Source organism: Mixophyes fleayi, chromosome 10 (genome assembly GCF_038048845.1).
Source record: "Mixophyes fleayi isolate aMixFle1 chromosome 10, aMixFle1.hap1, whole genome shotgun sequence".
NCBI lineage: Eukaryota > Metazoa > Chordata > Amphibia > Anura > Limnodynastidae > Mixophyes > Mixophyes fleayi.
The window spans coordinates 80,274,377-80,298,381 of NC_134411.1; positions in this window are offsets into that span (position 1 = coordinate 80,274,377).

Below are 24,005 nucleotides of genomic sequence, written 5' to 3' on the forward strand. Positions count from 1 at the left end.
CATTTACAGTCTATTTTCTAATGATTTCTTCACACCTTTCAAAATTTTCAATTTTGGCCAAGGGCTGCAGCGAGCTGGCTGGCTAAAATTAGTGCAGTGGCATAAACACATGACAGTATAATAAAAGATATAATTCTTATGAACTAAGTGGCAGACAGGATGGCAGTTTAATAAAGTAAAGGACACCTTTAAAACATAAAGTAGAGCATTGGCTGAAAAGATGGTAATTTTAGAAAATGACCCAGATTCGGCCCACCCCATAACTGAAATGGTTTGAGAAAACGCTAAAGCATATAGTGTGGAATTCCACTGCATTACTATCTCTTGTGTCAGTTTGTGGCATGGTAGATCATTATTTTTGAAGCTGCTGCAATGCTCTACATGCGGTTGCGGAATGCCGATAATTGCCCGGAAATTTTACGGGTCACGGACAGCATCTCCTGCACTGACTTCTCATTTTTTTTTGTAAAGAAATACTAAACAGCCACGTTTTGTGTGCAAAGCATGGTACAATCCTTATGAAACACAGTGGCAGAGCACTGGCTGATAGGATAGTCATTTTGGAAAACAAAATAGACAAAGGTGGGCTGCACTCAGAAGAAAAATAGAAGAAAAAGGACAACAGACGCAATATTTTCAATGTTAGACAGCATGTCATGAAAAGTAAAGAGGCAGTAATCAGAGGTCATTATATGGACAACAGCATCAATAGACATTCTATTAATACAAGCTGTATCAGATTGAGACATGCTAGAGGTGTCAAAAAAATGTGGGCACTTTTACGTCTGACCAGATGTCATAACCTTTCACATTGTTGTGCTGTATTGACTCATCATCAGTGTGACTCTTAGAAAAGGTAAGTTTTTTTCTGACAGTATCATCTGTAGGCGAAGCTGAAGCAGGGGTCGTGTCATGTGCAACATGAGCCGACAGCTTGCTCACAAGGAGATGTTTGCATCTCTGAAGATTTGTGTCAGTTGGAAAAGACATTACATATGACTTAAAATCAAGAATTGTTGCCAAAATGTATTGATCCAGTTTCAAGATACTACAAACCCTTGGGTCCTGGCAAAGTGAATAAAGAACTTGATCTACAAGGCCAACATACTTTGCAGAATCGTCATGTTTCATCTCTTCCTTCAACTTCTCCAGCTGCTTTTCCACTAGTTTGATTAGGGGTATAACTTGACTCAGACTGGCAATGACTGAACTCACTTCACTTATTACAATTTCAAAGGTTTGAGCAGCTTGCATAAAACAGAAAGCATTCACCAGTTTGTTGGAATAAAGCAACATGTCCCCCCTCTCCCTATCTCATGGCTTAATGTGTAGGCGTTGATGGCTTGTGGCAGATCTTCTAGTCGCTGAATCATATAATGTGTGGAATTCCACCTTGTTACTACCTCTTGCTTCAGTTAGTGCCGCGGCAGCTGCTGCAATGTTCTACATGCGGTCGCTGAGTGACGAAAATGCCCAGAGATTTTACAGGCCACGGGCAGTGACCCCCTGCACCGGCCTCTCATTTGTTATGACATTCCTGAGTTTTTCCAACAGATTGACAGCAGTATGTTTCTTAGTGAAACTAACGATGCAAGGGCATAACACTTGGGATTTTAAAAGCAAGAAATATCTTTTTTGGGGGTTGTGCGCCTCAGTCAGAGCTCATTGTCACTGATACTGCCTCTCACACAATTGTATTCACATTGAAACATTTGGAAATTTAAAAGCAAAAAATGTGTTTTTGTGGGGGATATGCTGGTCAGTTATACGGTACCCGTTTTTTTGTCCACTAAATAGTTTAGATGTCACTGATACTGACCCTTGCACTACTGGCTTCAGATTGAAACACTTTGATTAAAAGCAAGAAAGAATATTTTTGTCCACTCCTAATTAGTTTACTAATATACTATTACAACCAGTAGCTACCGATTGTCTACACTTCACTCTCTCACACCCAATTTATCAGCACACAATTCCAGCAGACTGACCTGTAAATAATCTCTTAAGATTTGTGCAGTAAAATCACTGCTATTTTAATATAAATTGACTCTTTCATCCTGAACTCCTGGTTGTGTTCTTTCACATTAAGAGGGACTATATAAAGACGGCATGCAAGGAGTATGGATAACCTTGATAAAGAACCTGGCTTTTTGGGTTGAAACGCATTGGCGGCAGACACTCGGGACCGATTAGTCTTGGCGGCAGTGGGGGACTGAAACTGGAGTCATCTTTGCTTTGATTTTTCTACATGCCAATTATACATGGACTTCAGGTACGAGTTTATCTATATAATATGTGTATTGAGGGTTTTTTATGAAAGTTGAGTGTAATTTTTTACGAGTTTTTATGTTTATTAAAGCAACTTTTTATAAAGTTAATGCACGATAATCTTTTTGGTATTTCCTCTCTGTATCACATGGTTAACACATATTGACTGGAGATCCTGATCCAAGATTCAGAGAGCGGCATCCATAAGGGGAGTTAAGAAGGCATTTTTTTTCTATGATTGGCTGTAAGCATATACCCTAAGGGGGATTGATGACATAAAAGATCACTTGGTGTGTTTTTTTATCTACACATAAATTTGGTCGCAGGGATAAGAGGGGACATGATATCTGTCAAGTGGAGGTGGACTTACTGTGATCATTGTCAATATCATCGGCTATTTATATAGCGTCACTAATTCTGCAGCGCTGTACAGAGAACTCACTCACATCAGTCCCTGCCCCTTTGTAGCTTACAGACTAAATTCCATAACATACACACACACACAGACTAGGGTCAATTTGTTAGCAGTCAATTAACCTACCAGTATGTTTTTGGTGTTGGAGGAAACCCACGCAAACACTGGGAGAACATACAAACTCTAAACAGGTAAGTTGGGAATCGAACTCATGACCCCAGTGCTGTGAGGCAGAAGTGCTAACCACTGAGCCACCGTGCTGCAATATGACCTATTGCACTATTTTTATTATGTTTTTTTACATGCGAGTCCTAATAAGGACAGTCTGATTTACTGTTTGAGATACAATTCTTTTGGGAGTGTGGATCCAAGTGACAAGCACCCTATTGTGCAGAACGGGGAGCGCAAGTGTAGGTATCTCTTTTATTTGATGATTCTTTCATCCTGTCCAATCTTCTACTTTCTGAGCACAGAATTGCAGCAAACGTCCTAGGCACATGCTATCAATTCTAAGACATTCACGTTGAATTGCATCTTTGAGGTTCCCCTTCCACCCTCTTCACTAGGAAGTGGGCAGGATGCAGGATTATGCTCTGCTCTCCCGGAATTCGGGAGTCTCCCAGGTGAGTGGGAAAGTATGATTGAAATGCATTGCACTAACATCATGGTAGACTCCTGACAGCTTCCTTACCAGCCTACTCATGCTTCCACGTTAATAAAGTCCTTACGAGAAAATGATGGACGACTGCAATGAAAGAGTTTTATCTCTGACTATAAAAAGCAGGAACACAAAGCATAAATCAATGGGATGGAATATTCTTTCATACACAAACACACCCTCTTAGTGTACTTTATCTTGGATCGATTATGCTAACATTGGCTGTGGAGAGAGGGAAAAGTCTCTTCTGCGCCCAGTTCAGTCCTTGCAGACCACCCAGGAGCTTTGTGGAGCAGCACATGGTAATCAGATAACTGCTTGTGGTTGGGTTTTCCTCTGACCGCTGAGTTTTCCGCTTCACATTACTGCTGTATGTTGGCATTTACTTTGTGCAACAGCTTCAGAGCTCGCCTGGTGCCTTAAATCATGTGCTGAATGCTGAAAATAAGAAGCGCTTAAGAGAGAGGTAGACATTAGATAACTGTAGACAGTAAAGATGATTTAAGCAGCATATGTACCCTGCTAGGGCCTGTCATGGTGTCACGCTTCAAAGTAAGTAACAGCTATGGAGCCCAGGATGTGATAAAGAAAATAGGTGTTTATTGATCAAAATGCAGATAAATGGTACGAACCAAATAATGCTTAAGCTGCACAGGAATATCTGAGATGACTGGATACTGGTTGCAAGGAGTACTGTAGATACAGGAGAAATGGGTAGATGAAGAGGGATCCAGAGTAGTGATGTGAAGTCCATGAGCACAAGAGAACTAGGAGACAAACCAAAGGGGAAGGAAACAAAACAACAATGACCACCACAGGAGAGAGAGAGAGAGACAGAGAGGCAGGTATAAGTAGGGAACACCCAGGTGCTGGAGATAATTAATGAGAAAGGTTAACCCCCTAGTACTAAGAAAGGAAAAGCACAATACCACCACCTCTGGTGAATAGAGGTACTGTCATAATATATACAATGCACACAATAATAAAGTCCAAAGTCTAGAAGGCAGGAGCTGCCAGAAAATGGTATATTTAAAAACCCTGAAACTACAAAGCATGTTAGCATCCCTTCCTCATCATCGTCTATTTATTAATATAGTCCCATTAATCCCGCAGCGCTGTACAGAGAACTCGCTCACATCAGTCCCTGCCCCTGGAGCGGATCTCCCTGTCATAGCAGACACAATGGTGCGGTGATTCACAGACATACCATACACACTTGCTAATACCGGCACCAGAATGTACACAACAGGCCACGGATGGCACACAAGTACAATGGATCTATCTGATCATTGTGAACTTGTCCCTGCCTAAGCAGTCCCTACATAAAATGAGCATTCCCTTTACTATGTGCCTATTTCTAGGCCCTTACCAGTGAGGAGCATATCTCCCTTGGTTTGGTTTGCAGAATGATTTGTGATCATGGGCCAATCGCTCTTGGCAAATTCTTTCACATTTTTTTTTATTAATTGTTCTGATATATACCCCCCAAGCATTAAAAGTATTACTATGAAAAGACTTTTGTATTTTAAGTGCATTAGATTTAAAAAAAAAATATCTATTTTTAATCTAATATGTTGCTTAGAAATCCTTGATGAATTCAGGAGTACGCAAAGCCTAAATAGGTTTGTATAATACTGAACGCGGGTTGTGCTCAATACATGTGACTTGATGAATCAGCTCTGTAGACTCTGAGCAGAGTAACATACCAAGGACAGACGTAAAACAACCTATGCGTCTAGTTAAGTATATATTGCCACGCAGCTGGTACCATATATAATATGGGATATACCGAGGGCGGGCTTATTTTTTCTCTGTTTTTGTCTCAAAATATTGCCTTATTGTCATAGCAGCTGTCCATCAAGCTTATTTAAGGCACATTTGGGTGTGGCTCACAAGCCAGCCCTTGCTAGATGTAAACCCCTATACCTGGGAGGTGAGTGCATCTGATTTTAACTGCATTTTAATGGTGTTTAATGCATATAGGTCAGTGTAGGACCTGCATATAATGAGGTGCCCTTGACACTGGGGTGCAGGCTTAAATGTTTTGAACAAAATATGAACTAATATGTTTAAATTTCCTAGATACACCCATATGCAGTGTTAAGGATTAACACTGACAACAACTGTCTTTTTGTTTTGTATACATCTATATGATGTACTTCCTGAAAATAAGATGGTTTTCAAAATGTTTATGATGGGAAATCAACATCTAAATCTATCTTATCTGCAGTAGTATGATTAACTTTTTAATTGGAGTATTTTTCTATTTGCATACCAAGCTCTGTTGTAATGAATGTGACTCATACAGACCGGGCCAGTTTGGGTATCATATCTTGTGTGAAATTGCGCTGTGGATGTCTATGGACACTAATGCAGACCTGCAGGGACTCGTATATACACCTACTTGGATGCATATCTTCTGCACCTGCTATAGACCAGGTTCAAATACCAGCTGATGAAGATGAACACATGATGAATGCAGAGATGGATGCATCATGAAATGCGTAAGGCTCAGCATATGAGCGCATATACTCTACTTTAACATCCTCTTAATTTACTCCTATTTTGACACCAACCCTGCATTAGCCCCTATGAGTCATAACTAGGAGTGAAGGAGGATGTGGCTTTCAAATATCAAGATCATAGCTACCATAGGGTGTAGCAAGTGTCTTGCCACAGAAAGCATATGGTGACACATTTGGACCCTAGGCAGGGAGAAACATTAATTCACTATATTTAGTTTTATTTGTAAGAAATTTTACTGAGCCCAAAGGAGTTACATTTATTAGTCTCGCACATTCTATAGCTGGATAGCAATGTATTTTCCCTTCCCCATAGAGTGCATTCAGCATACTTTAACACTGATATTCTGACAAAGTGGTTGCTCTTGGTGGGATGCAATAACCAATATGATAGCATAGCTGGTAATCATGCATGGTTTTTTTTTGCTTGCATAAGAAAGGTGGTTTGGATTGGTACTCAACCCTGTTTACAGTTTAAGGCACTTCAGTGCATTGGAACACAGGAGCATATATAGACCAAGGGTTAAGCACAAGGATCAGTTATCTCTATATCAAAATCTGTTAGTACTTGTCAGAAGCTGGCAAAACTCCGGCATCTACACACCCACAAGCTCTAAAAGGAAAAGTGTCTAATTTTATGAAGTGCATCATAAACATATTATTAAGACAAGAGAGGGCATAAAGCCGAATTCACTTAAACATGTGTGTGTGCGAGTGTCATTCACTTACCAAATCAAGAACAGCCCGAGCGGAGAACCCAGCTCTGCAGTGGAACGCACAGGCGCCTGTGCGTTCCAAACCTAAAAACCGGAAGTGAGGCGTTTGGAACGCATATTGCGTTCCAAGGACACAGGAAGGAAGCCGCTGGGCCGCAGCCACCCCGACCGCTCGTCCAACGCTACGGTTTAACACCCATATCATCAGCCAACCCGCCCACTCACGGTAAAGTACCAAGGAATATACATTAACTGCCCTTTTTAGAGCAAAAAGCAAATAAAGCTGTAACATCCATAAAGATCCACCCACCTGCACTTGTAAAGCCCATACACCACACTCCACTCCAATATCTATCCCTAAACTCCCCACAGGTATCCATTTACATTTCTCCTTAAGAGACAGCCCATTAAACCCACATAACCCACACCATAAAGTATCAAATCCCTACACCGTATCCCTAAAGGGAACCCAACCAAATTTATACTTTAAAGTGTCTAAAGCTTGCACCATCACCCTATAGCCATACACATCATTATATCTATATAGGAAAAGCAAGCATATATACCAATTAGCAGATTTACTGCATAAGCTTAAACCAAAAGCTTCGAACAGGGCAATTTAATCCCCTTGCCCGCCTCATCCCCAAGAGTTCCTACTCTAAGAACCCCTAGAATCACCACAGTATACACGGCACTAGAGCTTTAAACAAGGCAAAGGAGCTATAAACAAATACTGCAAGAGGAGCTATAAACATTTCCCACTCCAGAAGAGCCACCGGGCCGGCCGCTATCGTGTATACTGTCTCGCCTGTTCTCTCTCTCTCTCCCCCCCCTCCCCATCTTATCTTCTCACAGGTTGCACCACGGAAGAAACAAGGAAGCAACCAACAAAAACTGGAACTGGAACATCCGGAACATCCGTCAAGGCAGCACCTACCTTCATAACAACAAAACAAAGCGCAGACGTCCCAGGTAAGCCCTCCCAAAAGGGTCCCTACCACCCACTTCACTTACCTATTCTAGACTAAGTTTTCTGCTTCCTTCATAGTTTTCGTCTCCCTATTTGTGGTTGTCACGAACGCCCAGCCTGTCCCAGATCCAGCAATCTGAACAGCTGGCCGTGACTGGCGTCACCTTAGTCACTTAGCAATGAATACACCTTTTCTGCCACCACAAAGGATTTATTATGGTGTCCTTATGTTCACCAGAACCACTTATTAATGTTTCACACTTCAATCACATACACACGTAGCATGAGACTCCCTGGGCTTCGTAAATTCACAAAGAATCACGGAGAACACACTAGATTAAATTTATTTAATCTGAAAAAATGTTTCCAAGGCTTAGTTACAAAAACGTTTATAACAAGACCTACGATAAGTTGCACAAATAAGTTTCAGAAAATAAAATTGGAAATAAAACTACTTACTAGTTAAGACTTGGTGTGTGTGAGCAGAGCCGCCCCCTCCACACACAGCAGGAGAAGGGATGTACTATCGAAAGGGGGCGTGGTCACATAGTGATGGGGGTGTGGCCAACATGGGCTGTGGCTGGGCCTCTTTACACATGACATTATGGGGGGAATTAATTTAGCTGCAATGTGTATCTGGAACGTCCATGAGACACTTTGCAGCGGAGCTGTTGACAGAAATTTCTACTGTAATTGCCGGCACAATGTCTGCACTCCACATCACCGGCAATGTGTGCGGCACGATGTCCGCACTCCACATCATTGGCAATGTGTGCGGCACGATATCCGCACTTCACATCACCGGCAGTTGAATTCCCTCAATTATGTATTAAAATGGTGTTGCTCTCACCTACCTGTTATTGCAGCTTTCACAATCTGGTACTGGATTCTTGTCTGGATCCTGGAATGTTGGGACCTGTTTGGAAAATGTACATGAAATGTGGAAAATAATTAGTGAACACAATAAACAACACAGATTAGCAGTATATAAAAATATAACAAGCAAAATATGTGTTATAAAAATAATCATAGATTTCTATATGTTTGGAATAATGAAACACAAGTGTAAGTGTGTAAGAGAAATGGCTGCCTCTAGGGGCTCAGCAACCCCATACAAAGATAAATACACAATAAAAATTAAGAGGTGCTCAAAAACCCTTAAACATAATGATGAGAGAAAATTACATAAAACTTTAAACTCCATAGTAATTTATTCATAAAGTAACATGGGGGAGATTCAATTACTGACGATGTGACACACGGACGTTGCTCTGTGCACATCGCCGGCAATTACAGCAGGAATCTCCACCTTTAATGAAAATAATAATAATAATAATAATAATAATAATAATAATATATATATCACCACCAAAACCAAGGATAGTATACAGAAAGGCAAGAAACCTAAAGAACATGATAACGACCAGCTTCATTCCCACCAACGACAAAGAAAAGATAAACAAAGAAACCTGGCTAAAAGAAGGGAGAAAAGGATACTACCACTGCAACAGATGCCTGGCGTGCAGGACAACGAAACTCTCTTCAACCAAACCAACAACAGAATTCAGATCAAACACAAGCGGTAAAGAATACAAAATAAAAGACAAAATGACCTGCGACTCCACAGGTATAATATACCTACTAGAATGCCCATGTGGACTCCAATATGTGGGAAGAACAATAAGAAACCTGAAGACGAGGATTCCAGAACACATGAGAAACATAAAAAAAGGAATGGAGAATCACAGCGTATCAGAACACTTCAAAAAGTCACACCAACAAGACCCAACAGGATTAAAATTCATAGGAATCAAACAAATCCACAAACCATGGAGAGGAGGAGATTACATCAAACAAATATCAAAAGAAGAAGCAAGATGGATCCACACACTAGGGACCCTCACACCGCAAGGCCTCAACATAGACTTTGATCTAGGAGTCTTTCTGTAAGTATAATCCTCTCCCTCTCCCCCTTCCCCACCCCCCCGCCAACTCCCCTCCCACCCTTAACACAAGCACCCCAAGACTAATCCCAAAAATAAAATAAATTTATAAAAATAAAAGTAAAATAAAAATAAAAATTAAAATAAAAATAAAAATTATAAATTAATTAAAAATAAAATAAAACTATGAGAATAAGAACACAAAAAAGACCACAATTAAAATATTGTACCATATTTCCAGATCCCTAACCAAATAACACCAAACCAACTATAAAGCATATCCCAGCTCAACCACCCTGCGCCCCCCCCCCCCCAATAAAACCCTACAATATATCCCCACACCCCCACCCCATCCTTAAAACCCAATTTTAAACGCCCTCCCTCTATATTATCATAATGTACCAGGTCTCCCTCAGCATTAATCACAAAGTCTAAATATCATCCACCTCATATTTCTAGTCAATAAACTAGACACGCCCACTTATCCCCCAACCAATCCCCAGCCCCTAATACTAGCACACCCACAGGCATCTAACCAACACGTCACCCCTGTTATTACACGTTACACCGCAGCAGAATTATCAATGTACGGCTAGCCAGCACCCGACAGAAGCACCAACACATCAAAAATAAGAGAGACAAAATAAAAGATAAAATATACCACACCACGCCACGCCACCTTTAAGCCCCCAGCTACCCACTCTCCACTCCAATAATTAAACCCAAAAATTCACAATAAATATATAGCAATCCCCCCTCCCCCCCCCCCGCCCACCCTCCCGCCCGCACTCCCGCTCTTTTTTCCAGAATACCTCTCAGTATAAAAACATTAACACACAAAGAGGACACATCCCTGACGAAGTCTAAGGACGAAACGCGTTGGACCCCCACACACTACAAGAAACGACTACGTGAACAGCCACCTCCACCCTGGAAATCACTTCCCCAATCAGCTCCAGGAACAAAGGAGTAAGCAAACTCACAAGGAAACAAACAGGAACCGCAGTGGAACGCAGTCTGCGCTCCACCAAAACCGGAAGTCCTGCACAGGCGACTACAGCAAAGGAAAAAACAGCCCAGTTTAATCCACAGCCACAACATCGCCGCTAAAAACACCAAGAAGACCCGTTTTCCGCTGCGCTCAAACCACAGGTCAACAAGATCAGCTGTAAGATACCAAATGCTCTTATAAGAGCTCCTCAGCAAAAGCCAAACAGCATTCTTTACACCTCTTATCCCCACTCACCACCACACATAGTATAATAGCGCCTTATCCCATCCATACAGCAACAGAATATACCATTAGAGGCCATCACACCACATACTGCCTCTCTACCTCAGCTCTAGCCATATAAGAGCTCTTTAAATACCCCCCATCGATACAACCACACCCCTCACAGGAGGTACCTTACCCCCACAATATACAGTGCCAATAGGGCCGCCAAACAGGGCTAACTAACTCACAACAGCAAAAGAGCTATAAACTTATATAAGCCCTATAAGTATATTGTAAGGTACTAGTTAATCTGTGTTCTCCACACCACATCCCTATCACCCCCACACATCCTCCCTCTCCCTCTCTCTCCCCCCCCCTCTCTCTCTCTCTCTCTCTCTCTCTTCTTCTCCCTTCTTTCTCTCCCCCCCCCCTCTCTCTTCTCTATCCACAGGCTGCGCCACGGCAAAACCAAGACCAATAATATATATATATATATATATATATATATATATATATTAGCCCCTCCAGACACAGCATAGGTCCCCCCCATGAACAGCATAAGTCCCCCCCAAGACGCAGCCTAACCCCCCCAGACACAGCCTAACCCCCCCAAACACAGTCTAACTCCCCAGATACAGCACAAGTCCTCCCAGACACAGCCTAACTCCCCCCATAGACAGTATAACCCCCCCCCCCGACACAGCCTAAGTCCCCCCCTTAGACACAGCCTAAGTCCCCCCCTTAGACACAGCCTAAGTCCCCCCCTAGACACAGCCTAAGTCCCCCCCTAGACACAGCCTAAGTCCCCCCCTTAGATACAGCCTAAGTCCCCCCCTTAGATACAGCCTAAGTCCCCCCCTTAGATACAGCCTAAGTCCCCCCCTAGACACAGCCTAAGTCCCCCCCTAGACACAGCCTAAGACCCCCCCAGACACAGCATAAGACCCCCTGACACAGTATGCTTACTTAGGCTGTGTTGGTTTAGATCAGTGATGGCTAACCTTTTCAGCTTGGTGTGTCAAAAATCGGAAAAAAGTGTAGCCTTCCTCGGGTCGCGTGTCATTTAAAAAAAAAACAAAAAAAAAAGTGTGTATATGTGTAAATTATATATATATATATATATATGTATGTGTATATAGTGTCATTGGGCTACTCTGGAATCCTCTACTTTTTTAATCCTATAATACAATATTTATATATAATCGCACACACAGCTCTGCATACCCTGCAGGCTCACCAGAAATGGAGTCTTTTGTCTAATAATAAAAACACTACAGAAGATTGATCGTGGCAGGATCTAAAGCTAATATATCAAATATTAAATTGTAAAATAAGTGCAAGTCCTACTGTGCTCCAGGTAATCCAGCCAGTGATGCCGGGAGATATGAAAGGGAGGAGGTGCTGCGACCGCGCATGCGCAGCAGCTCCATTTCGCTGACGGGGAGATGTACAGCAGCCGCGGCGCTGTCAAAGAAGCGTCCGCGGCTGCTGTACAGAAAAAAATATTTAGTATGTTTAAAATCAAGCAGTTTGACTGAATCGCCTGGCGTGTCAGTCAAACTGCCTCCGCGTGTCACGAGTGACACGCGTGTCATAGGTTAGCCATCACGGGTTTAGATAGTGCTCCTCCTCCTTGCTCTGCCGGCTGCTGGGACAGTGTGTGATGATGTCACACACTGTCCGGGGAATGGGAGCTGCTGGCATCTGTCAGCTCGTTTCCTCCTACATAGGCCCTACCCCCCTCCCCCCAAAAAAATCAGGGGTGTCTCATTAAAAAATTTAATTGATCCACCGGTAATAAGTCTTAACATGTGCAATGAAACGAGGTATCAACAGTATGCAGTTTATTCTATTTTATATTTTCATTCCTGACTAAAAAACCAAAACAAAACAAAGTACGCCACTAAACCGCAAAGGTTCAAATACAAAGGTTAGCATTGAAAGTATCAGGCTTAACCTAGATTATGATCTTTGGAAAACTCATAAATGTATTTTTAGATTTTGACTGTAGTAATAAAATCATTTTATTATTATATAATCTGGAAACAAGCTATAAATTCCTGTGACTGAAATAGATCACCTTTATATACCTGGTGTTCCTACCAGAATGATAAAGGTAAATGCTATAACTGTGGCCTACAAATTAGACAAATAACCAAGTGGAGCAGCATAAAATGAGAAACCTTTATTTATTATTACCATCATAAAGATGAAATGATAATTAAAATGATGTAGAGATATAGGAAGCTAAGTTAAATTTGCACAACAGTGTAGTGACAAATGTTAAAAAATACATAAAGGGTTATTGTGCCACACCTCCAGACTGACCAATGGGATGCAAGCAGCTCGAGCCGCAGACAACTTGAGGGTAGGAAGGAGTAGTGGAGTTGAACAGTTGAGGGAAAGAGAGAGAAGGGTATAGATAGCGGGTATAGACAGTGTTGGAAAATGTGGTGGAATTACCACCTCTGCAGGGATACAGTTACTCTGGGGCCTGGAGGGGAGGACTGCCAATGCCAAGTCACTTCCCCTCACCCACAAAGACCCTCGCTCCCCCCTAAGGCACCTATACTGATGCCTCTTCTGAGCACGAGCCAGCTTGGCCCAAGCTCAGAAGAAGCCCCTGCTCTGCTACAGCGGCATCGCTGGGCACCTGGTGATACATGTTCCAACACTGGCTGCAGAGGAGATAAGAGAAAGGCAGTAATGAGAGAGGAACAGGCAGATAGCGGTAAGAGATAGTGGAGAGAGTGGCAGAGAAGAGTGAAGAGCGTCCGGATATAGGATAAAAACGGTAGGAAAAGAAACGGAAACGATTTTAAGGAGGGAAGGATAGAAGTAGAGTAAAGCTAAAAATTAATAGGGAAGAGATGAGAGGATTTGAGAAACAATTGTGAGAAGAAGTCTGCTATTCAACCAGTCAGTCACTCATTTAATCAGTCAGTCATTTAGTCGGCCAGTTAGTCAGACAGTCATTCATTCAGTTAGTCAGTCAGTCAGTAAGGAACAGAGAGAACTACGAGATATAATAGTGATTGAAAAAAGAAAATAGTTACTGACAGGTAAAAGTCAGTAAACTGTAAATTTAAAAAGAATATAAGCTACATAGAAACAAAAGATAGATTAGAGCGAGAAAAGAGAAGAACCTAAAGTTACAGAGCATAAGAAAGGAGATTATAAAGGGAAGGGCATACGTGGATAAAGAGCTCTAGTACCAGACTGACTGATCCGCCTAAAGGTGTTTATATGAAGCACAGATTTCAATTGATTCCTAAAGACCACTGAACATCTGTTCAAAGAGGGAAGCAGTAATATGCCAAATTGGGGCAACTATATGTAATTAATTGAATCCACCTCGTGGTGAGTGACGTGGCTTTATAACATCAAGTCAACAAAGGAATCAGTGTGTGCAGTGGTGGACTTAGGGAGTTATAAATTGTACAAAATTAAATTGCACATAAAAACAAAGCAAATACAGACAAGCTTGATAAATTAGGGGCAAATGTGACACAAATGGTAGAGAGGGCCTTGCTCATGACAACTTACAGTCAAGAAGGAGAGGACACTGCTGATCCAATAGTAGTCAGTGAGACTCGGAGTGGACTTGGGCCTGGAGTTGGTAGCGCATGCAGAAGGAGTAGTAACAGGTGGTGGTTAATAGGCTGTAATGAGGAGATGGGTTTCAAGAGAGGTCTTACAAGAATGTAGGTTGGGGTAGAGTCTGGTAAGGAGGGTTAGGGAGTTTCATAAGTGAGGAACAGCTCAGGAGAAGTCTTGAAAACGAATCTGAAAATTATTATTATCTTTTATTTGTAAGGTGCCACTAGGCTTTCACAGTGCCGTACATAGAGTGCTGGAACATATAACAAAATTACATATTTATATACAGATAAGAACAATGTGTACAGATTGGCAGAATAATAGATGCACGGATGAAATTAACATAAAAAAAATCACAAGGCTTATGAAAACAAATCAGCATGAGACAAAACAGGGATAGAGTATAGGATGGATAAGGGGCAGATATGAGACCTAGAGCAAAGAGATAAGTCATAGGGTAGAGGACCCTGCTTACGAGAGCTTACATTCTAAAGGGAGGGGTAAGGAGTGACAAAAGAAGCAAATGAGAACAATAGGCATAGTAAGGTTCACTGTGGAACATGAGAACATGCATGAGAAAGGGTAAAGGTTATAAGTAAACTGTGGTGAATAACATAACATGAGCAGATTTGTTAGAGGGTTGGATATGAGCAACAGCAGCAAGAATATAAAAGTACAAACATGTTGTGACAAAGCAGTTTTAGGACGCATGGTTTGCAAACAGTTCAATGGGAAGCGTCCAGACAGGGCACACAGAAGATGCATGGGATGGAGGGTAACCGAGACTCACAGGAGAGTGTGGGATGTTGTCCTCCTGTAGAATGTTCACCTCCTCTCCTCTTATATATGCTGTATATATATGAATATGTGCTTGTAATACACACACTTTAAACAGGAATTATGCAGCCTACACTAGGCTTGTGGGATACACAGTTTGAATGTGACATGTGACTGGTGACTCAAACTGTGCAAAATGCAGCATGCTATAGATTTAATGAAAATTGCAGCCTAAGTAACTGGTGCAGAGGAGGTATTAGATAATTACCATAGATTTCATACAAATTGCACATTGTATTGCAATCTCAGTATTTGGTGCAGAGGAGTGAAATGATGGATATCACCCGGCAACGCTGAGGGAGTTAAATACCACTGAGGATTCCCAGACTACTTATGGCTCATTGTAGAGGGAGCATCTGCAGAAACTGGTCATCCCTCTTCCCTAGAGACAGAGGAGCTACCGGTGACTCACTCCCGCCTTGTATTCCAAGAGCCCCTAAGTACAACTGGATGGCGACAGGCAGACCAAGATCTGCATCAACAAAGACGTCTTGATGGTTGGAGACTCTGCTTCATATAAATATTTGGTTGTATGTTTTTCTATTTTTGCATAAATTTCCATACTGCGCATGCGTAGGCTTGTGCCCCATGCAGGCTCAGCTACATTTCACACGTATTACTCTTAACGCTCAGAGAGAAGAAATGGGGAGGTCAACAATAGGGCAGGAGCAGTATGGACACAGATATAGCTGTCATCAGCACAGACCTTGTCAGTGTTAAAAAATAAGAAATTAAAGAAACATATAAACAGCGTTGGAAAAAGTGGTGGAATTTCCACCACTGCCAGGATACAGTTGCTCTGGGGTCTGGAGGGAAGGGAGGGCCAGGGGCAGGGGGGCATCTGTCCCCCGGGCTCATCCCATAGTGGGCTACCTTGGGCTGCGTCACTGGGCCACCTGCATTGCAGGAAGACGAACAACATGGGTCCCTCTGCACCCAGCACTAGACTATGACAGGTTTGGCAGGTTACACTATAACAAGGTAAGGGGGGTGTCAAAATGTTACACAGTTTCCGCCTGTTCATTCCCCTATGAGAATCATCCTGCAAATTAAAGTGGACACCCCTAGAAATAAAACAGGCCCGTGCTGATAGCATTACTGCTCCTCCATACACCTGGGCTTGGTGGGTGTTGGGGTAATGGGAGGGGGTCATGTCAGATACTAGCCAACAGAGCGGTTTCACTTTGATTGGTTACAGCATAAGAAAGACACTCTGATTGGTTTGTAGCAGTTACACCACATATAGGATATATTACAGGAATGATGGTTGGTCTACATTTTAACTATTACCCCCCAAACAACCAGTAGGCATGGTCGTTTGAGGAAATAAAACTGTTATCCTGGCAAAGTGATCCGATCAGGCGACTTTAACTCCTTGATCACAAATTAGATCTTCCCCAAGGGTTGAGACAAGATCTACAAACTCTCCACCTGTCACCTTCTCTGTGATTCCTGGAGGGTTAATGAACCAACTTTAAGGGATTATACATTCTTCTCCCCTCTGCACGGTGTGTATTCCAGAATAGATATAATAATGCTTACCAACTGTTGGTATGCTCAGTGGTTAAAATATTCTGTCTATCGTGGACCACGTTCTCTTAATGTGTAGTTTGTTCAACACCACCCGTCAAATGCCAAGAGAAAGTTGGAGACTTAATGTATCCCTCCTCAGAATATTGTGTTTTAAACTATACCCTCCTTCCCCTCGCCAAAAATACAGAATTCACCCTACACAGATTAAACCAAATGTATACAAAAATAAAGAGAAAAACCATATAAATTATTGGCAGTTACACTAAATTGACATTTACTTGATATTATCTTCAATCTTCAGTTGTCATCTCCCAATTTGGAAATTCAATATTGCAATTTTTGTTGTTTTTTTGTTTTTTTATATCATGCCAACTTACATAAATTAAATCAGGGATCAGTGAAACCAAGGACCGCTTCTTTAATTTAATGGAATGTGTACAAGTGAATAAAATCATATAGTGAAATGCAGCCAGGACAGTTAAGAGCGTTGTTTATATATGTACTGTCACCACTCATGTTGTTAGAATCCTGTTTGGATCATCCAATTTCCCCAACGTATCTCTGCAGAATTCCTGGGCGTGCTCTCTCATGCTGCATTTGTGTATGAGAGAGTTCCTCAGCTCTTGAGCATGCTCAATGGGTTGCCCTGTGCTTCTCCAACACCCTCAGCTGCTGCTGATCTGGCATCCAGTGCCTATTTAATCCCCTGCCAGGGTACCAGGGGCAGAACACTACATTGCTGAGCCGCACAGCAACATTTTGGGAAAGGGGTCACAGTAATACAATCCTTCCTCCCACAGCCCCCTCTCTGTACTTCTGATCATGAGCGGGGCCTACAAAGGCGCAGTGATGCCCTGCTTGGCTTCACTACTCTAACTGTAAACAATAGAACTACCACCACTGCACCCATGAAAAGGTGTTAGTTCTGCCACTGGATGGAACAGAGTTTGATGGGTTCCCTGAGCTGCTAGACTCTGTAACAATTGTGTAGTGCCCTACAAATTTGCTATTAATACTGTACCAGCAACTGTGTTCCACTACTTGGTTTGATCATAAAAATGTAAATGGTACTATTATAGCATTTTAAGTCATTATAGTTATATGGCAGGTGTAAAACAGTGGTGTTAAGTGGAACTCTGTAGCCACGTCGGTGGAGATAGAGGTGAAGAAGGTGCTTTTAAAAACTGCTAACAGTTAAATAATAGTAATACAATGAAGCGACCCACTTGACTAGAAGACAGAGAGATAAATGGAAAAGACATTGTTGGAGAGAGGGTCGGACAGGAGGAGAAGACAGAAGAGTAGGAGGGCAATCAGAGAAAGATCCGGCGCTGGGAAACCTGAGAGAGAGCAAAAGTAATTGATAAAGTCTTAGGAAGAAGTGATTAGAGACCACGAGAGGAAAGTAATTAGAATAAAGAGAAACGACGAGAACAGATCGACAAAGAGAAAAGTCTATAGCTATAGAGGAGAATCTGGCAAAGAAAAAAGTGTCAGGCACTCAAGCAGCTTAAAACGTAGATTTTACTAAGTGCTATATTGTAAATTTTAGTACCAGAGGAATTTCGGCCAGAGAAAGATTAGTGACAGGTAGAATAGAATAGAGAAAGAGATAGTCTAACAAGAAAAGGAAAATGATCAGAGACAGATAACAGAGAGGCAATGCGAGGGAGGAGTGTAAGGGTACCAGCATAGACACCAGGGAGAGTCAGTGTTGTGGGAAAGAAACTAAGAAACAAAGAGTGAAAGCACAGGGGAGAGTATATATTTAGAGGAGGGAGATCGAGAGGGGAAACCGGAGACAACACGACCGAGAAACTGCTATCTCATTCTCGCCAACAAAACTTCTCCCGTGCTGCTACCCACTTATGTCATTCCCTACCTGTCCAATCAGTTTCTCCCCAGCCTTCAAATCTTTTAAGCGCTCCCAGAAACCCACCTCTTTATTAGAGCCTACCCTACTCTTGCATATACTGCCCACATTAGTACACGCTCATAACTGTCCCAATCACCACTCTGCGCCACACTCACTTCTCTTATCTCTTTCAGGAGCAGAGCCCTCCTTACCCTTTGTTTTCATGACTGCATTTATTTTGTCTACCTTGTGTGCCCCAGTTTTATGTATGTCCTGTCTTCCCCGCAGTCCAGCGTTGCGGAGAACTGTGGTACCTTACAAATCAACAATGTTAATAATCATCTTCCATTATTGTGTAGGCTTCAAAAGTCAATATGCAAAATGTTACATTATAATTATTTTGAATATACTATACATGATATGACAGGGATTGCAGTGATCTAAGCTTCCCAGAGACACCATTGTATGTGACGTGCTCAGACAAACCAGCTCAGCAAGTGTTCCTGGAAATGATTTGAAAATGTTGGCAACTATGCACTGTGTCGGAAGATGAAGGTATCATAGAAGAACTTTATCAGGAAAACTAGTTTTACAGCTAATCTCGGGAGGGGGCTTAGGAGCTTCAGAGCTTACAGAGCAGAGACGTAGATATGCAGTTTAATAACACAGATAATACAATTTATGGGCAGGGGTGATTGCAGCATTTCTGCTGGCTGAGGTGACGTATGACATGACTCCAGTCCGATGCCGGCAATCCAGTATTGGTGCTATCCGTGCCATGGTGCCTCCTGAGGAAAACTGATAACGCTAACGCTATGGAGGCAGTTACCAGCACTCATTATCAATGCAATCTTGATAGTCACTTATTAATTGACCATTAGGTTGAAAAGTTTCTCTAATCCAGAAAAGTGTCTATAGCATTGTAGAGCACTGCATAATATGTATGCACTATATAAATAAAAGTTAGTAGTTTTAATAATTATGAAGGATTAAATTTGAGGTGTTTTTTTTCTTTCAGTTCTATTCAAAGTTTAAGGCATTTAAAACTCCCCACCTCATTTCACCTATTTATATAGTATTTTTTGGCGTAGTCGGCTGGAAATTATTTTGAATCCATAGCGTTCCGTGCAAGCGAACTCTTCGACCTCCCCATTTAGTAAAGTCTGTTTGCTCATAGCACGGAATTGTGCTAAATTAAGAGATTTTCTTAAGAACAAAAAAAAACACTAGCTAAAAGACAAAAATTATAATTTTATTACATTGACAAGAGAAGAAATGCAAAGCATTACATTGGAAAAATATTGTAAAGACTAAACTCTCAGAACAGAAATTCTTTAACAACACATCAATCCTTGTTGACACATCATTTTTTACTACTTGTAAGAGGAATCTTGTAGTTTGCCCAAATCTGGATACTACAGAGGCCTTTTAAATACGTTGAAGATGAGCAATGTATAGGTGAAGAAGTGAATTTGATGCGGCAATCTGGTAAAAATGCTAAACATTTTTAAATAGCTGACTAGATAGGAATACATTATTCATACCTGCATGTATCACATCCTGAAAGAAAATGTTGCAATTTGGCATGTCGTTTAACCCCAAAAACTCACTAAAAGGGAAACTTTTCTAATTGCATGTTGCTTATGGACAAGAATGTGTTAACCATCATAACATAGAGAGTTATAGCAACAGTGAAACATGTTAACAACATAAAATCTTAGTTAAACATGTGGCGATATCTTGTAACGTTCTTATATTTAGAAGTGTCTTTCTTCTCTTGCATGAGCCGTACCACACACATATTTAACTGCAAATGTAACATCCAGCAGTTCCTAAGAACTTGGCATCATTATAACAGTCAGAGTTAGTTGCATTTTTTTTCTAGAGAATTTGAGTAAAGGACGCTTTTGTGAAGTATGAACATTTTACGTCCGTATTATCCATGACAGAGAGTGCCAGCTAATTGAAACACTTTTAAGTACCGAGTCGTGATACAGAGAATGATAAAAGAAACAAACACTGTAACTCCATTAGCTTGTCACTTCCAATGTCTATTTTTGTTCTTAAAAAAAAAATAAAAAAAAATAAGTCACACTTGGCGAAAAAAGCTGGTGACATCATGGTTGTCATGACAACAGAATCTTCACCCAGGAATTCTGTGCATTGTTGGTTGACTATTCTGCCGAGCAAAGCACCAGAGTGATAACTCTGAACAGTCCACCTTGTACAAACACTTGTGTATTTGTGGAGTGAGGCTGCACAGACCTGGCTTTAGCTGTCTGCTGAGTACCAGATCAAGCAATACCATATCAATACAGGGATTAATGAATGCTTTCTATTTAGATACATTTGGTGTGATTAACTTTTTAACAAAGACCCTTCTTTTCTTCAAAGTGGCTGCTTGTCATAAAAAAATGTTGCTTAGTTAGCATCTTATGGCCTGATTCATTAAGGATCTTAACTTCAGAAACTTCTTATTTCAGTCTCCTGGACAAAACCATGTTACAATGCATGGGGTGCAAATTAGTATTCTGTTTTGCACATAAGTTAAACACTGCCTCTTTTTTCATGTAGCACACAAATATCAACTTTAAATTTCAGTGTACAAATAAGCTATCAAGTATTTATGTGCTACATGAAAAAACAGTCAGTGTTTAACTCATGTGCAAAACAGAATACTAATTTGCACCCCTTGCATTGTTGACTGAAATAAGAAGTTTCTCAAGTTAAGATCCTTAATGAATCAGGCCCTTAGTTAGTATTGCTGCATATATTACAATTCTAGACACAAGGACTGTTTGGCCCTGTGGATTCTTTCCAACTATTTGTATTATGCCAGTCGGAATGCTGAATAATATAACAAGCAATGACACAGTAAGCACAGTCACATGCCGTAATATGCTTGTTTTTTCCCCAATTGACTGATTACCGTTCTTGTAGTTAGGAAGCGCCTGCATCTCTCACGGTGTGTAACATCGCTTGATGTGACATGAGGGTTGTGCCATAGGCTTGTAATTGACCACCACCACAGGCCAATGATAAGACACTGGTGTATATCCAGTGTTATGCAAATTGATGTGGGATACAGAAAACACTATCCCCCAACCCCTCCTCCACCTGCTCAGCATAAGAAGGAAAATGTAGGAAAATTATCAGTTTTAAAGTACAATTTTCTGCTGACACCATGACCAGGGGCGAAGGGGGTATACAGAAGGGCCAAAATCGGTCTGCAGGCTGCCCATTGGACACCACTAGTGCATGCTGACAGTCAACAAAATGGGTTGGCTTTACCGGTGTCCACTACTCCGACATGGAGAAGGCCTACAAGGGAAATCCGAAATTATGAAAAACCGATTGGAAAATAAACAGACTTACCTTCAACCCAACGCTGGAGATCTCCGATGGGAGCACCAAGCTGACAGCAAGTGATCCGATTGGAGAAGTGTTCGGCGGTGCAGGATGACGTAATCGCGATGGCTGTCGATAGAAATTTAAAGCAGCAATGTCGGGTTAAGTGTTTAAACATTTAACCTTACGGGTCCCCACATTGCCGCTTTAAATTTCTATTAACAGATGCCGCGATGATGTCAGCCTGCAATGCCGAACACTTCTCCAATCGGAATCACTAGCGCCATTTTGAAGGTACATCCTAGTTTGTGAGCTCAAAGTCCGAAATTGCATGTACAAGAAAAGCTGAGGCTTTAATTTTCAATTCCCTTGAACTGTGATGATGCTGCTGAGCATCTATACCATAAAATTTCTGCATCAGTAATAATAAATGGCAAGTAAAGGCTTGTGTCATGAGCAGTACAGATGTAACATGACAGGGCTCGCGGGCCCCAGGGATACATGTATTAAACAAACTATTTTCTGTGAGTGCCATTTACTTTGCATATCTTGATGACGGAGATTAATAGTACTAGTAGGCAGAACGAATGTTTTCACGTTCCCTAACTTGTTATTCTGTGGTGACCTTTAGTGGAGAGAGTCTCAGTCTAAATATCTAATGTAGAACTGAAATTTATGGGAATTCCAATCTGCTGGCTCGCACCTGCACTAGCAGCAAACTACAGGCTGTCACAGTTACCTAAATATTTAGGAACTAACCCAGAGTTGAACGTATGAACGTTTTGTGTAGTGGAAACTGCATGATTTTGCACAACAAAAAAACACAAGTGATGCACACATCCACACTATCTCTTGGGGCCTGATTCATTAAGGAAAGTAAAGCAAAAAAAAGAGTAACCTTTCACCTTGGCAAATCCATGTTGCATTGAAGGGCGGGGGTAAATTTAAAATGTGGGGACATATTTATAGTTCTTGTAGGGCAAGTCCTAGATTAACTTGAAATGTCAGTGTAAAAATAAAGCTCCCAAGTATTTGTGCGCTACATGAAAAAACAGCCAGTATTTTCCTTATGTGCAAAATATTAAACTAATTTGCACCCCTTGGATTGCGACATGGTTTTGCCAAGGTTCAAAGTTACTAATTTTTTTGCTTTACTTCCCTTAATGAATCAGGCCCTTGGTATACAGATATTAGTTTGAGCACCTCACTGTTGTTTTGAAAGAATTGATAATACTACACTATGTTTGACGCTGTTTTTTTTGTTCATATATTTTGGATTCATACCTGGAACAGGTATCTGAGACAAGAGCAGCCTACTGTATGGTCTAAGTTTCATTCTATTTTTATCTATATTATATATGATTATTTGTTAATCTCCAAGCGCTATAAATTTTATTTTTGTGATACATCCACACTCGCGCCTGTTTTCTCATGATGGGGTAGGGAAGGGGCTGTATAGCATGATTGCAGAATTATGAGATGATGCAGATCTGAACGCAGGCGCAGATACGCTTTTTACAGCCGTATTATTTGCAGTATCCTGTAAATACACGCTAATGATGATGGGGACAATAGCCATCGCTAACCGATCGCTTCTGATTGGTTGATTGCAATTTCACCTCTGAAGCTGCTGGGTGCTTTCTTCATTGATTGCGCATATAGTGTACAATTTTGTGTGTATATTTGAAAGGCAAAACTTTTTTTGCTACTTTCTGCATTATAGGAAGCAAATATTTATTTTCCCTATGTAAAACAAATGTTTGCAAAGTTTTATTGCATTTACAATCTGGTTCTATGCATCTGTGTGTGGGTTTGGGTGTAAGTCCTAAAACATACTAGTAAGTTAATTGGCTGCTATCAAAATTGACGTGTGTGTGTGTGTGTGTGTGTGTGTGTGTGTGTGTGTTAGGGAACTTGGCGTATGCGCTACAGAGCTTGACATGCGTCTGAGCATATGGGCTGCAATACTGTATATTGGCATACACATTTTTTGGGCCGTAAATTACACCCAAATTGCTTTCAACTCTGCATCAGGCCCATATTGTTTAAACCCTTTAAGTGTCAATTTGAATATGTTTTGTTTTATCTTCAGTGGTCAGGCACAGTGATGGGCATTTCTAAAAA